Here is a 14,913-nt window from a genome sequence, read left to right as displayed (position 1 = left end):
CTGTAGGAAACGCCAAATATTGTTGTGTTTATGACTTACAGCATTGGAGCAACACACAGGTGTGAATAGAAATTGGTATTACATTGTTTCTTATCATTCCTGTTAACTGAGGGATTAGAAATTGTGACAATTGAATGCTTTACCTAGTTCTGGATTAGAACTTGGGCTATTTGTAATACTCTGATATTTTTGTACTTGTACCCCCCCTCCCCTCTACAGTTCCTGATTTAGAAAATATTTGAACTTAGGAAAGCCTTCAAGAAAGGCTGTTCTGGAGATACCTCACTGGTATGTGGCAGCAGAAATATCAACGTGAGTTCCGGGGGGTTTTGATAAATTTTCATGTTCAAGAGATACGGAATATCTGGATGTACATCAAACTTTTTGAACGTTATCCTGAAATTGGACCAAATTTCAACGCTTCTAAAAATCTCATGGCCTATTGCTAATTCCGTAGTAATTTAACCTCATTTTAAACACAAGTTTCTCTAAAAGAGAAAAATTGTCTATATGTGCTAGGAGAGAAGAAGGAACGGTGAAAAAGAAAGCACGCATCAGGAAACAGATCTTTCAGGATTTGTGCTCTCTGCTAATGTGAATCAGTGAAGAAAGGGTTAGATTAGGAAGGATTAGAAATACTTGGGTGTGCTTGTATATAGGGGGTTGTGATGGTGTAGGTGTCCAGAGCTGGGCAGCAGCGCTGAGAGACTGCATGGACTCAAAATCTCAGAGATTAATTTGTACAGCTGCTTTTTGGGCCCATATTTTCAAAATTCGGGACGCTCAGCTGTGATCCTCTTGTTAGAACAGCTCCATGGCTGTACAAATAGCCAGTACGTATCTTCATTTAGATGGGGGTGTGTGTGTGTGCCCAGCTTTGAATATCTGGCTTTTACAGACAAGGCACCGTGCCATACCTTCGGAGGAGAGAGACTAAACTGGTCAGATGTCATTTAAGATACAATTCAGTCTGAGAGCTGAGGGCTCTTGCAGGATTTTCAGACCTTGAGCACGAGGCTTTTTTTTTTTTTTCCCCGAATTGGATTTCACGGTTGAAACTTGGTGTAAGAATTGTGAGACTAGGGAGCAAATAGCTTTTTATGGAGATTTGAATTACATTTTACACTTGAAAAAATCAGCCTAAGCAGTGAGTGAAATGGCCTGGCGTTTTGTCCCCGCGCCAGTCCTCTGCTGCTCTCTCCCTGGGCAGGGCAAGTAACACGAAGCATCCCACGGGGCGTTGCTGCAGCAGAGCAGGGCACAGGTGGCTGAAAGGAAAGAAAGCATCAAGAAGTGATGCTTCCTCCTCCTCTGAAGCCCTTCTTAGAATCCATTAGCAAAGTCTGTGGGGATGTTAGCTCTCATTTATCTTCGGTCAAATGATACAGCAAAGAGATGGGGCTTGCTTGCACCTCTCAGTCCAGTAATACTTCATTTGCTTCAGCCAAAGTCTCCTCTGCTTTCAAATACCGTTGCCACTTTAGTGGAATATTTAAAGTCTGTGTCCATTGATTCTTACTTTTCATATGGTTATCATGACATGGAGCACAGCTGTCTCTGCGAAAAGCCAGCAGGTTTCCATAGCTGATGTTGGCTTTGGAAAAACAAGTGGAGCAGGACTGTGGGCAGCCCTCAGTGCAGCTGCAGTGCCCAGTGCGTACCATGGAATAAATCTCACTCTTTTCACTGTGGTTTCCTTTGATGCCTGCTGAGAGATGCATCTTCACTTGATTCCATTTTCAGTGACACCCACCTACTGCAGAGATTAGCAAATTTAACAGCCAGTCTGTTTATGAACCACAGAGTTCACAAGGTTGAAACTTAGTTCCCGTTGTCCTAATGCATTTTGGTGCACCTCCTGATGAAGGGCTGACAGTTATATTCCCTCAGAGCATCACTACAATTCAGGGCCATAAGTGAAACCCTGTAAGCACAGAGCTCCAAAAACTGAATTCTCGCTTGTCAGTGGGGGGAAAAAAATCAGCCTGAGGGTGGCACAATTTAGCCCTGTAACTAACTTCTGCTCAGGTGAGTTATCTTGGTCAGCTGTGATCATCTTTTCTTTTCCTTTTTTTTTTTCTTCTTTTCATTTTTGTGCGTGTGAATTGCTGAAAAGCAAACCTTTCCCACAACTAATTGTGTTTGCTAATTACCTGTGAAAAAGCAATTATCTCCAGGTGATGCAATTCTTTGGGAAGGCTTTTATAATTGGCAAAGAAGGGAGAGAATCTTTTCTGTGGATGCTGTTTTCAGAAAAATCTTCTCAAATATTGTATCTGATGTATCACATTAGACACATCAGATTGGGTTGCATCAGCAATGTTGCATTACATCACATCACCGAGGTAATGTGCTGTGACAGACTTGCAATGCAATGTGTCAGCTGGAAAATGGGGAAAGATGTGATTTCCCGAACAAAATGCTCCTTAAGTTCTGTGGCATGTTCCCCTCCTCCAAGCAAAGAAGTGGCTGATTACATGTTGGGATATTTTTTAAAAGACTGTAGAAGAATTTGAAGCTTTTTGGTGGTGGTATTGTTTCCTGGCTCTCAATGGATAATTAACTGATCTGGAAAGAAAGATAGTTTTTGCTATTTACACTTCCATTACCAGATTATAATTTATTTGTTTCCCCAAACATACAGTAAACCGAGCAAGCAGTTCCTAGGAGGAGGAAAGTTTCTGCATTTGTATAGCTCTGCCCAGTGCCTCACCTCGTGCAATATGCTTCCTGTGGGGAAGGCAGGGGAGGAGTTATGGACAAGCAAGGTTCAGGATCACAGTGGTAAGGCTGCAAATATGGGAAAAAAAACATGGTAGGAATGCGTGTACACATCAACCAGAGCTATTGGTAGTGGGTGACTTTGTAGCACAGCACCAATTTGTGGTGCCCCTCTCCCCAGGGATAGCATTGGGGTGCCTTACTCTGCCCCCTTACTTTCTGTGCAGGGCCAGTTGCAGGCAGATACTGCTGTCGTGCCTGTTGGGAGGTCACCATGCAGCGGTGTGTAGAAAGACAGAATTTGCGTCAGCCAAGGTACTTCTTGAATCCCCACAAAAGGAGAAAAAGGCTAGCTCAGGAAAGAGGACAGTGCAACATTTACAGTGGTTACCACGAGTGCTATGTGCCCAGCCAAGCTCTCCAAATGTAATTGCTGTCATCTTAATGCTCTTTGTTATTTACTCTGATTTGGCAGTTAGGCATCTTTGGCAGAAAGCTTGGTTGTGGTCCTTGTTGGGATACTGAACAGAGCAGAGAAGGAGGGAATAGATGCACTTCGTATATGCACTAATGCTTCAGCTGTAGGACTGGAGGTAGGGCACGTAGAGATGAAAGAGCAGTGTGGATGAAGGAGGTAAACTTAAATCTATTGAGGTCTTTAGGAAAGGGGAAGCTATGAAATCCATGTGAAAACAGAAATTCAAATATTTTGAGCACCTCTTCACACTGCATTGTCAGAAATAATGTGTCAGATTGCTTCCTTTCCTAGATTAATTTTTTTTAAATCATCCTCTTCTTTATGAGCTACTCAATGTTGCCTGATATTAAGCTTCCTTTCAGGCAAGCATTATGCTTCAGTAAAACATCAAAACCAATATACAGAGAGTTTCTGAAGAGGGAAGTGCTATGCAATAATGGTGAACGTATCGTCATCAAGCTGTGGAGGTTAACAACCCCAAATTGCTTTGATATTTGTACATACTCAAATACAAAGAATTGGTATGTTTGCTCTCATTTTAGTGAGCTCTTGTGATTCATTACATTTGGTACTTCAGGGTTCAGAATAGTCACTTGTTTCCTGCAAACCAATACCCTTAACTGTGTTACTATTTGGTTGCTCATTATTGTCCCATTTCTTTCTTTTTTCTATTGCTGTGCAAATATGCTTTCATTTCCCAGTAACTTACCTAATGCTGCTTTGTTTAGCATTCGTTGGTGGAAGGATCAGGGTTCTGGTGTAATCAGAAAGAAACTGGCTAAGTCTATAATAGCATCACTGTTTAAACAATGCCTTGGATCACTAAGATAAAATAAAAATAATGTTTATGTACCTATGGATACCTTTCACCCACCAGCTTCTCCAACACTTCTGCTAACCTGGATCCTGTTATTTCAGCCCAGCCCCTGGCACCGTCCCAACCACTGTCCTGCAGTCAGAGGCCATCCTCCATTGCCCATCTAGATGTCTGGCCACAGACACCCTTGTCAGAGCCAGGCTTCCCCAATACCTGCCCAGCCTGAGATGAAATGCATCCTGAAGTGTCTCTGTGGTCTCTGCTTCCTGTACAAGGAGCCCTCTGTGGCAAGCTCAGAAGCGGCTGTTTCTAGTCTAGCAGTCATATTTGCTCAGGTGAACCATACTCAAAGGTGCAGCGTTGGTGCTTCTGCCACTTGTTTCCACCAAAATATTTATCTCCCATAGCATATATAAATCATTCCGATCAATAAAAAACAGTCTTATCTTTAAGCCAAATATTAACCTTGCTTTCTATTTACAAGCTGGTATTATCTGACACTAACCCTCTTTCTGCATTCAGAACTCCTGTTCTAAGCCTTTTCTTTAAACCTATTATTAAGCCTGCCTTTTATGTCTAAACCCAGTGCAGTAGCACAATTTAACTGCTTTACTTAACGTACAAGGGTATAAGTGATCTCTATGATACCACTGACGTTAAGAAGGTGAATGAGGTTAAACTGATTCCTGTTACAGGCTGATCTTTACGCAGTCTGGTTGGTGGAACCAGTAGCAGATGTGTTGCAGAATTAATTTTAAGGGAGTTATAGCAGCCATTGCTATGTAATGGCAACATCAGGTGAGAATGGAAGTGTCCATCTAAGTCATTAATCTCCCTCAAGCCAAGATATTAATTGTGCTTCATTTTGTATTTTGAAAGAACTCTTTAATCATGCAGCCAACACCTCCTTTTGTGCTTTTCATTTCCTTCTGATTATAAAATCTGCTTTTTTTGTAGCATGACTGGGAAGTGGAGAAGTTCAAGCAACTCTGTGCACAATGAACAAGAGGTACTTTTCCAACTGCAGCAGGAGGGGAGCATCTCAGTTCTTTAGTTCCAGGTTCTGAGCCTTTCTTTGGTGATGAATTCATAGAGAAACGGTGCATTCAGAGGTTTTGTCAGATCAAGCCAGACTTGTCTCATGATGAGACCAAGAAAGGTCATGCAATGTCTTGGGAGTAGAAGTAGGGAACAAGCTGGTAGTGCCTGTTGGTAAAAGGCTGATGTGGTGACTGTTCTGTTCTGGTTAGATTTTTAAAGGCTGAGATCAGCAGGTATGCCAAAATAGAGCTGTGAGTTTCAAAAAGCTTGAAAATAAAGCTGAATTCCAGGGCTTCAGGGCAGATAATGTATCTGAGTGAGACTTGTAATAGCAAAGCCAAGGACATGGCAGAAAAACCTCTTCCATCCACCCACTCCATTTCAGGAAGACAGTGTTCTTTTACAACTGTATGCAGTAGGCATGCAGGAAAGCAGTGAAAGGCTCCAGCACACAGAACAGCGGCTGAAGAAGCTGCAAGAAATCGTGTTTTAGAGAAGCAAGACTGAGACCAGCAAAGAGGCATCCCTAGGTGGGGAAAGGAAGATGAACAGATTAAAGAAAAACAAAAGTTTCCACCAGGGCTGGAGATACTAATGTGAAGTACTCAGCACAGCAGTACCTCACGAGCACCTCCTTTAGCTCCCTCCTTCCGTAGGTTGCTAGAGATTTGCATTGCTAATTTGCTTGCTGGAAACTTCTCCCAGACTTCCAGGGAAAAGAGGCAGATGTATCCTTTCAGGGCAAGGCAATAAAGTGTTGTAATTTTACACCCGTGTCCTAAACTATGGATATACTGGAGGTGAAGCCTTAGGGTTCCTGGTAGAAAACACCTAACCTTAATGTTCATCAGAGTGAGCTAGCTTCTAACCATTGTATCCTTGGGAAGTAGCACATCAGTAGGAGGGCAAAATAACAATTGCTCTAGGCTTGGAGAAGCTTTTGCATTACTGCTACCCCAATTATTTCCTTTTTTACACATGTTCAGCAATCTCTTGCCTCTGTAATTACAGCACTGAACACTGCAGCTATTAGATACAGTCACTAGACTTTTAACAAGCCATCATTACTTGCACTTGGAATCTTACAATTTAACAACAGTGTCTTTGAAAGCAGTGTAACTTATTTCTCCTTTACAATAAATGCACAGACCTGTGTGTGGACGTACGCACTTAAAAGCTGGTTTCAGCCATGGGTTTTACTCAGGAGTGGTGAAGAAGCCAAGAGCAGAGCTGCAGAATGTGATGCATACTGTGACTATGTTACTGAGAGTTATGTGTAACACCTCTGTTGGGCAAATCTTTCCTTTCCTTGAGAAACAGTGGCTAAGAATGCTCCCCCAGCAAAACCAAGGAATAATATGAGAAGGATAACTGCCAAATTAGAAAGTACCTGACAGCCCTTGAGGTCTTCTGTTGAAATCAGAAGAACTGTGTGTCATCTGTCCTTGAACACCCAGAGAAGCTGGGGAGGCAGGTAGAGATCATCTCCCTTTCCCCAGCTTCCCTGCTGCTTGGCAATTTCTTTCCTGTACTCTGTGCTCTTGTAATGGTGCTGAATACTAAAAAGAGGTAATTTTGTGTATGCTCAGGCAAGCGGGAGCGTGGTGGGCCAGGTTACCTGATTAGCTGGTGGATTTTGTATGCTAACCCCAGGTGGTCGGACAGAGCAGGCATTTAAAAACTCATCCATCTCTTGTCTTAGTGTCTTTGAATTTGCATAATTAAAAGTGAATTACTTGCTGTATTTTAATATATGCAGTGAAAATGCATAAAAAGCTGAAGAATTACAGCAATCCGGTAATTCACGTCATGTCCCATTCAGAATTACAGCTTTCCAGTGCCAGCTCAAACACCGAGGATTCCCTGCCACCTTAAAGCTATAATTGCTGAATTAATAACAGCGGGTTTTGGAGAGTGACTGCACAGACTCTCTGACCCAGGTAATAGAAACACTCATGTTAAAGTGAAGTTGATATGTTTGACTTAATCTATTTTGTATCAGGCTCAAGTAGTGAAGATCATTGCTTTCCCATGCCGCAAGAGGTTATGAGAGCTGCAGCAAGGTGGTACCCTTCAGATTTATTTAAAGCTACCTGTGTTAGCCAATGGAAACTAGAAATTAAATTTTCAGGGATCAGCCAGACTACATTTCCTTCTACCAGGGGATTTTTACCCCATATGCATTAGTCTGATCCACACTTCTGGGAGGCGGAATTCTCCATCCAGCTGCAAAGGAGTGGAGAACAGGATGTAGAGGGAGATGGTAAAAGGCTTCTGCTAGCATTGCATTGCTCCAGAATGTTATTAATAACAACTGAAAAAACAAACCCTCTCCCTCACCTTCCAACTCAGGAACAAATTCTACAGCTGCAGTTCTGCTGCTCCACAAAATGCAGCGCCTCGTGGCCCCACAGCTATGATGCTCTTAAGGACTGGGATAAAGTGGCTGTTGTTTCTAAACAGGATGACAGGTAGTTGACCTAAATGGCTTGATCTGAATGAGTAGTTACTCCCCTCTCCAGTGCCGCCCTCCCCCCCCCCCCCCTTTTTTTTTTCCTTAAAGCTTTCCTTATTCCTTAGGTATTAGAGGGAGCTGGTATTCCATTTACCATGACTTCCTCAGGTTGGGACCTTGATGGGACCTGTGGTACTCTTCATTTATTTCAGTAGGATTTGTGATTCTTGGTCACCTCTATAGGTTGGCTCAAGTCATTAGAGATCAATTGCCCATGTCGAAGGATCTGATTGTACTGAGGAACTGATTTAGTGAACAACTATTCACGTGGCAAAACTCAGCTGCAGCAAAAGCCGAGAGGTGTGACCGGTCAGATGTTGGACTTCACAGCTCAGGACGATGTCCTGTGCTAGAGATCTATGCGATGGCCTCACTGAGGGTATATACACCTTGTGGATAAAAAGAATTGGCGGTTTGCAGGGCTGGCAATCTGGTTCCTTTCTTAAGAGCTACCATCATTAATTAAAATCTCTTTTTCTGTCTAATTATTTCAGCTCTAATTCTTCTGCAGGTTCATAAATAGTAACATCCCGTTGTCCTGAAAAAAAGTTCTTTTTTTTTTTTCTCCTTTCTCTTTGCCGTTGCCCTCATTCTCTGCCCTCTCATGGCTTAAGGTAATTAAACTTCCAAAGCCTGGTCACCTCTCTGAAATATTTAAACATGATCAAAGAGATTTTTGTGTTTCTTTTGCCTGCAGAGCTCCATGGGAGTTCTGAATGCAAAGGCTGTTTTTTTTCCCCTTCTGCAAATAACTGCAGAAGAGGGGCTGGGCCCGCTAAGGGAGCAGGTTTTTTTTCCAGACCCCGTGCTACCGAGTTCCAGTTTCAAGAGCAAACATTTCAGGCCTTGTGACTTGTGGGCATTGTGAACAAAGGTATTTAACCTTGTCTTTGTAATCGCCTCTTTGCCATTTAACTCTAAGGTCCCAACATTTACCGTTGGATGTTGATAATCTTTGCGCTGAACTGGTGCATCCAGCAGATGATTTTTGCAGAATGTTCCCATGGAGGATGCTCAGTGAATTTGCTGCGTGCATGAATGCAAACATGCAGAGTAGCTTGGGCTAACTAACAGTAATAGAGAGGAGAAAAATCTTCCCAAAGCCAGATCTGTAGAGCACCATTACCCAAAAGAGCTGAATAAAGAACCTGGGTATTTTGAGAACAAATAGGGATAAAACTCTGGTATTAAGGCAGAAGGAGATCCATCTTTTCATAACTTGAGGTTGAAGTTGTGAGGAATCTTCCTAGGCTGACAGCAAGATAATGATTTTCTTCAGTTCCGTACAAAATCTGCCTTTCCTGTGCAGATATTTAGCTTGTTGGCTGATGTTTTCTTGAAATTTCCTTTATTAAGTGCCAATTTTTGGTACCAGAAAATATCAAACACAGCTAAAGGTCAGAGTAAATCATGAATGAAATTACACAAACCGATGTACAGTAGAGGATAGAGGCGGATGTCAGGTACCAGCTTACATAAGCGCTCTCCCCAGAGCAGAGGCCAGCCGTACCTGCTAGCAGCAGGCCCCGTGCTTGCGCTGCGAGGCCTTTCTCCCAGCTGCGCTGACAAGAGGCTTAGAGGAGGGCTGAGATTCTCATTAATTTCACCACTAAAGCAGCAAATGGTGTCTGAATCTTTGCAAGGATTCAGAGAACGACTGAGTGCATCTATTTCAAGAAAACATCCAACTTCTTCCAGAAACATAGAGGTGCCAGAGGTACCAGGTGTCCATGGAGGTCTCTCTTGAACAGCTGCTTGCCTGCCACAAGGGAAGAAGTGTTTTATTTTTTTATTTTTCTTACCTTTTCTCACTTTTTAGCTTAACTAATTAGGGACAACAAAATCAAGGCATATTGCCTGCTGTGAGCAGAGAAGAGAAGAGCCATCTGTGGGGCAGTTCGCAGGCTAGGAGGATCTGTCAGCTCTGCCCTGAGGCAGCATCACACTAGATCCTTGCCTTGGTCCAGAGTTAAAAGTTTTTCTGATTTCCAAACACAGTCAGTAGACTTTCAGCCAAAGTTTGCTGTTGATTTCCAATGACACCACATTGGCTGTTAGGCCCTGAGACAGCGATGGCTAACAAACCAACTGAATTCTGTTTAGAAGCAAATTAGCTTTGTAAGCCAGAAAGACAAATATAGGATTTCCAGTGTGTCTTGTGTGATTATTTTTATTTATTATTTTTAGTTATTTATTTATTGGTGTGTGTGATGTAAATGCAGAGTTCGTCTAGTTACTGGGGGTACCTATTTCATAAAATTTATGGGGATGTTAATACTACACACAGATATATGCGTATCCAGAGAGGCTTTGTGATCATATAAAACTTAAGAAAGAATAAGAGGATTTCTTTTTTTTTTTTTCCTGGATATTTGCAGTGCTGTTTGTATCAGAAAGCAGTGGCACAACTGGAAAAGAAGGAAAAATGCATGTCCCCAGATCACAAGCAGAAAAGTAGATGCTTTGAAATACTTCGATGGTAACAAGAATGTTGTCTCCTCTCCAATGTAATTTTTTTTAAAGCTCAGTAGGCAGCAAAATGAAATGTTTTACGGTTTTATCAAGTGCAGCAAAGTCACTGCTATTATACTTGCAATTTCATGACCTGGTAAACAGATACCTTTGTGCATAAGGGTCTAAGTGTCAGTGGTGTAGAAAACTGATGATTACGCTGCTTTGCGAAATAGGAGCTCCTTCATGAGAAATGTATGGTACCTGAAGCAGCATCACTTGATATTTGCCCTTGTAGACCATGACCCTGTGGCCAATGTTTATGGTGAGATGAAGAACGAAGAAAACTGCTGGGACAGTAAAACTGGTGATATATTTATATATTTCAGCTTGGGCTATATGGAATATATATTGCCTCTTCAAGTACAGTGTTTTTCCCTGAGTTTTTATGGTGGATATATTAAGCCACCTGCAGGTCCTCTGGGTCTGGATAACTGAGTTTATAAAACAGAGAGATATGAAAGAAATCTGGTGGTAGGAGGAGAGCACCCCTGGCTGAGGGTTTTCACAGAAATCTTTTGGATTTCACCAGTGAATGGTTGCTTTATGCTGTTCTTGCTGTGTCTTATCTAATTTGTTATTGACGCTATTGCATTTGCTTTCAAACAGTCATTAGAACATTTAATTTGCAGCAGCTGTAATTTATATTTGTAATTTTGTCTAAGGTCAATAAAGGAAACTGAAGAGATTTATAGTCCTAGTTTCAACTAAGATAAATAGAAACAAGCTCTGTTTCCCTGAAAAGCTTTATTTAAACGGCATTTTAAAAGAACAAAATTAATTAGAGGGGATATTTGCATGCAAGTGTGGGTAAACAATCCCTAGTGTCTGGAAGAAATATTAGGAAGTGTGAACATGGTCAGCGTGTTCTTCTCTGAAATACAAATAAATTCCTGGGAACCCTTACCTTCAAGGAGGATCCAGTGGGACTCAAGTAACTATTTCAAAAGGTTTCCTAAGAGCAGCAGTTGATAAACATCCTTGAGGTATGTTGTATTAATACTCTACAAAAACATTGTTGTTGCATGTTTTACATACTGTCAGGATCAGTCTAAGAGTGGAAAGCAAAACCCTGAAAGCAAGGCTTTTTTGTTTGGTTGTTTGTTTCACAACATTCCTCAAGCATGGGTTGCAGAAATGTGTTAATAATTTTCAAGAAGTCTCTGTCATTTATGAAATATTTATGTTTGAAGCACCGCCTGATGCATGGAGAAGAGGTGCCTCTCCCATCCAGCAATTAGCTGAGGGATCATGCCAGGCAGCAAAGACACGAGCACAGCCAGGCCTGCTCAGGGCTTCAGCACAATTTCAAGACGAGTTTTGTGGAAGAGAGGAGGCAATGCCTAATGAAACCCCTCTTTTGCACAGCAGGATGGGATTCCCTGCCCCAAAGAGCTGAAGGCTGGGGGGATATCACTGCCTCTGGTCCCGAACAGGGCAGCCTGTGGGTGTGCTCGGCCCTTTGGCTCCGCAGCCTGTCTAACATGGCGCCCTGGGGAGGGAATTCTTTCTCCACCCCCTGCTAATTTGATTTATGTGTAATCCAGCAGCCTTTTGCCAATAGTCTGCTGGTATCCTTGTGCCAGGGTACATGGTACTGTTCCCTGTGGTGTAGCCAGGCTTAACATTTCTGCTGTTTTGGATAAAGCTCCAGTCCTACTGGTGTGTGATCATATGAAAATGGCAGATTTCATACTGAAGAAAACAATAATTTGTACTTTTCTCAGTGGCATGAGGGAGAAAGTTCCGCAATAAGACTGTAACCCCTTCCCAAAAGGGCAGTTGCTTTCTGGATAAGATTTGCAATATTAAGGTGTTTGGGGTTGGAGTTTTGCCTACCTGCTGCACCCTTTCTGGGTTTTGCTCTCCTCAGTTCTCTTGGTGTGGCAAAACCCCTGGGTTTGCTGTGCTCATGGACCCGTGTGAACGGGGATGGCACATGCCAGGGAGGAAGGAAGGAAGCAGGACACCTGTTCCAGCCTGCACATAGCTCATCGCCCTCTGCCTTTCTGGAAAGGTGGGTGTCCAGCTGACAGCTGTATTCTGCAGGCATTTTCACCTATGGGGGGCATTCCAGGGTGGAAAGTGCTGTTTCTAATCTGTGCAATTCTTAGATTGCTAAAGGGGGGAAAAATAAAGGAAGAGAACAAGGAAGACTCCCTATTTTCTACTTTGGCAGAAAGCTTTCTGTTTCATGCTTCCTCATGTCACATCCCATTGAAGGTTACGGAGAAAGTGAGAGTGTAACCTACCCCGTGTCAGTGTGCACGCTGTGTTTCAGGAGGAGGATTCGTCTTTGAAAGCTAACTGCCAATGGCAGCTAGGCGCTGTCCTGGAAGAGACATACTTTCTCCTTTCCCTTATTGTGGCTGTTCGAATTCAGTTCATTTAATATGTTTGTAATTGTATAGGGCAGTCATCTCTACAGCAATTTTTGCCATAAGCAGCCAACGAGCACCTTGCATCCAGTCATCACTGGGGTTAAACGTTACCATTATGATCTTGGACTTAATGTGAGTAATATTTGAACCAAAACAAATTTTTATATGGGCCATGAAACAGTAAACCCCATAATTATTCCCATTGTCATAACTTCTATTAATAATTGCATATATATTAAGGCAATTACTAGATGTGCCAAGAAAGGATTATGGTGCTAGGGCAGGTACAGAGAGAAGTCTGCAGAAGAAGATGGGCTTTCTTCTAAGGAATTTTTCTTTCAAATGGATAACACAGAAGCAAATGTGTCAACAAAAAATTTGAGAGGCAAGGAGACATGCTCAGCCACGTAATTAATTTAGTAGAACAGAAAAGTAACCTGTAATCCCGAACCACTGCTAGGCTCCAAAACGTTATCCTGTTCACCCAGCAGAGCTATGGCACACTGAAGCTATAGATGTTTTATTTATTGTGTGCAGTCAGTTCAACTTGTGACTTCACCTGCTCTATTACCCTGTGTTTTCCTTAGAAACTTCTAACAAAAGACTCAAGTGAAAGATTTCTTCCAAATAAATAGCTGTTTGTGAGTCAGCGCATGATATTGGATTTCACCTGGTGTGGTTTTTGGAAGAGAGAACTTCAAAAGGAACAATAGATAACAGCCAGATGTAAATGGCTGGTAGGTTAGTCGGAGGGCTGGCAGGTACCCTGTAATGGCCCCGTGTCCTGTTGTCAGCCTGCAAGACACTTGTCTTCACGCCTGAAGGGCTACAGCCCACGTAGAGGCAAAATGGTCTGTTCTTTTGTCATCTTTAATAAAACCAGGGGAGTCGATTTCCTTCCAGAACTGCAAGTTCATATATCCCTAGGATCTGTCCTCTTCTGCTGAATAAACGCTGCGTGGGGGCACAAGGAGGGCTGGCCGACTTTTTAAACTGCAATGAGGGATCTGCTGAGGAAGGTTTACTTCTACTGAGGAGGTCTTCTGCTAAGCATCAGCAGAGAAGGCTTTAACCCTCATCCCAGCACAATCATAGCATCTGGAATATCTTCTCCACTGCTTTCCTCCTCTGATTTTCAGGGTGGGTATTGATGACCAACAAGAACATATCCAAATTCAATACCCCCTTAAGGTATGCTGGGTTTTTCTAACCGTATTCAGGGTTTTCCTCGGTGGGTGAGTACATGGTTGAGCTGAGCTTTGGAGCCTAGCACTTCGATTTGCTGCACACCAGTGGCAGGAGTCCCAGCTGCGTTCTGGAGATGGGCCACTCTGCTTCCCTGCACATTGCTGGGGTAGAGTAGGGAAGAGAGAATGGAGATCTGTCTGCATGGCTTGGGTCCCTGGGGTGAACAAATGAAAGAAGGGGATGTTGGAGACGTGTGCCATTATACCAGCGTTTCAAGTCACTAAATAATAGGCAGTATTGTGAAGCGTCTCCAGGGAGGAGGCTTCCGGTGGTAGCTCTCTGTGCCTCCCTGCTGTGAGTCACTGTGAGCTAAGAAGAATTGGTACCAAGGAAAAAGCACTGAGATAATAACCTTGAGAAATTAGAAAAGAGAAGGGGGGGAAAGGAGAGAATTATATGCTGAAAAGAGCAAACCTGTCTCACTGTAAAAACATTCTGTAAATGAACTCCCATGCTTCCAAGCTGTATGTCTTTATCAAAACCACCATCTTTAAGGGTGGAGAGATGTGCACATCAAGATTTAAGGACTTTACCTATTGTGTTACAGCCTAAGCCAGTGATTGGTATGCTGCCAGTTTGCAGCAGGCATCACCAAGGCTATGGAAATGTTTTTGAATCTTATGCTTGCAATTATAAGGAACAGTACTTTGTGCTGCCTTGGGAGAAATAGAGAGCTGTGTTTTCCTTTCTCTGAGGAGGTCTCTAGTGTTAAGAACATTGACATCTATTCAAGCGTGTTTTACCTTTCTAAGAGCTGTAGACAATGCCATGGTGTGTGGAAATTTTGTGGTGTTTGCTAGCTGCTGGGTCTTCTTTTCTTGGAGATAAACGTACGCTGTGTTATTAAGAAGGACCCTTCAAGTTGCTGTTCTGATTTATATTCCATTCTAAACTGTTGCACACATTTATTGTTTGTTAAAGGCTGACATCCCTGGAGACCTAAACACTTTATTTATCCGCAGAGTGAAATTCTTCTCTCTGAAGAGGGGATGCCAAAGGCACTAATTGTCAATGACAGTCTTGCACACAACAAAAAATTCTTTCTCTATTTTTTAGCCAGAATAATTTTCCTATGTGAAGATGAACTCCTGAAATGGGAACTGATTTGGAGAATTTATCTGACAGAGGCAATAGGACTTCAGCTCGAGGACCTAGACCAGCCCAAATGAAGGTGAGAAGAATGGTGTTATATATGGAACTT

The 14,913-nt window shown here is 42.5% G+C and overlaps 1 long non-coding RNA gene across 5 annotated transcripts in view; it reads left to right on the top strand.

Annotated features, from left to right (window-relative positions):
• The window catches only part of LOC311444935, a 284,906-nt gene that overhangs the window by 232,570 nt on the left and 37,423 nt on the right, over positions 1 to 14,913 (top strand). For all 5 annotated transcript variants that reach the window (XR_014698136.1, XR_014698137.1, XR_014698138.1 and 2 more), the window contains one exon: positions 14,769 to 14,883. This is a non-coding gene — a long non-coding RNA (uncharacterized lncRNA). The remainder of the gene's footprint in view (positions 1 to 14,768; positions 14,884 to 14,913) is intronic.

The sequence above is a fragment of the Aythya ferina genome (assembly GCF_964211825.1).
Source record: "Aythya ferina genome assembly, chromosome: 15".
In the NCBI taxonomy this organism is placed as follows: domain Eukaryota; kingdom Metazoa; phylum Chordata; class Aves; order Anseriformes; family Anatidae; genus Aythya; species Aythya ferina.
Note: the sequence above shows the minus strand (reverse complement) of the source record. Positions and strands in the feature narration are given on the sequence as shown.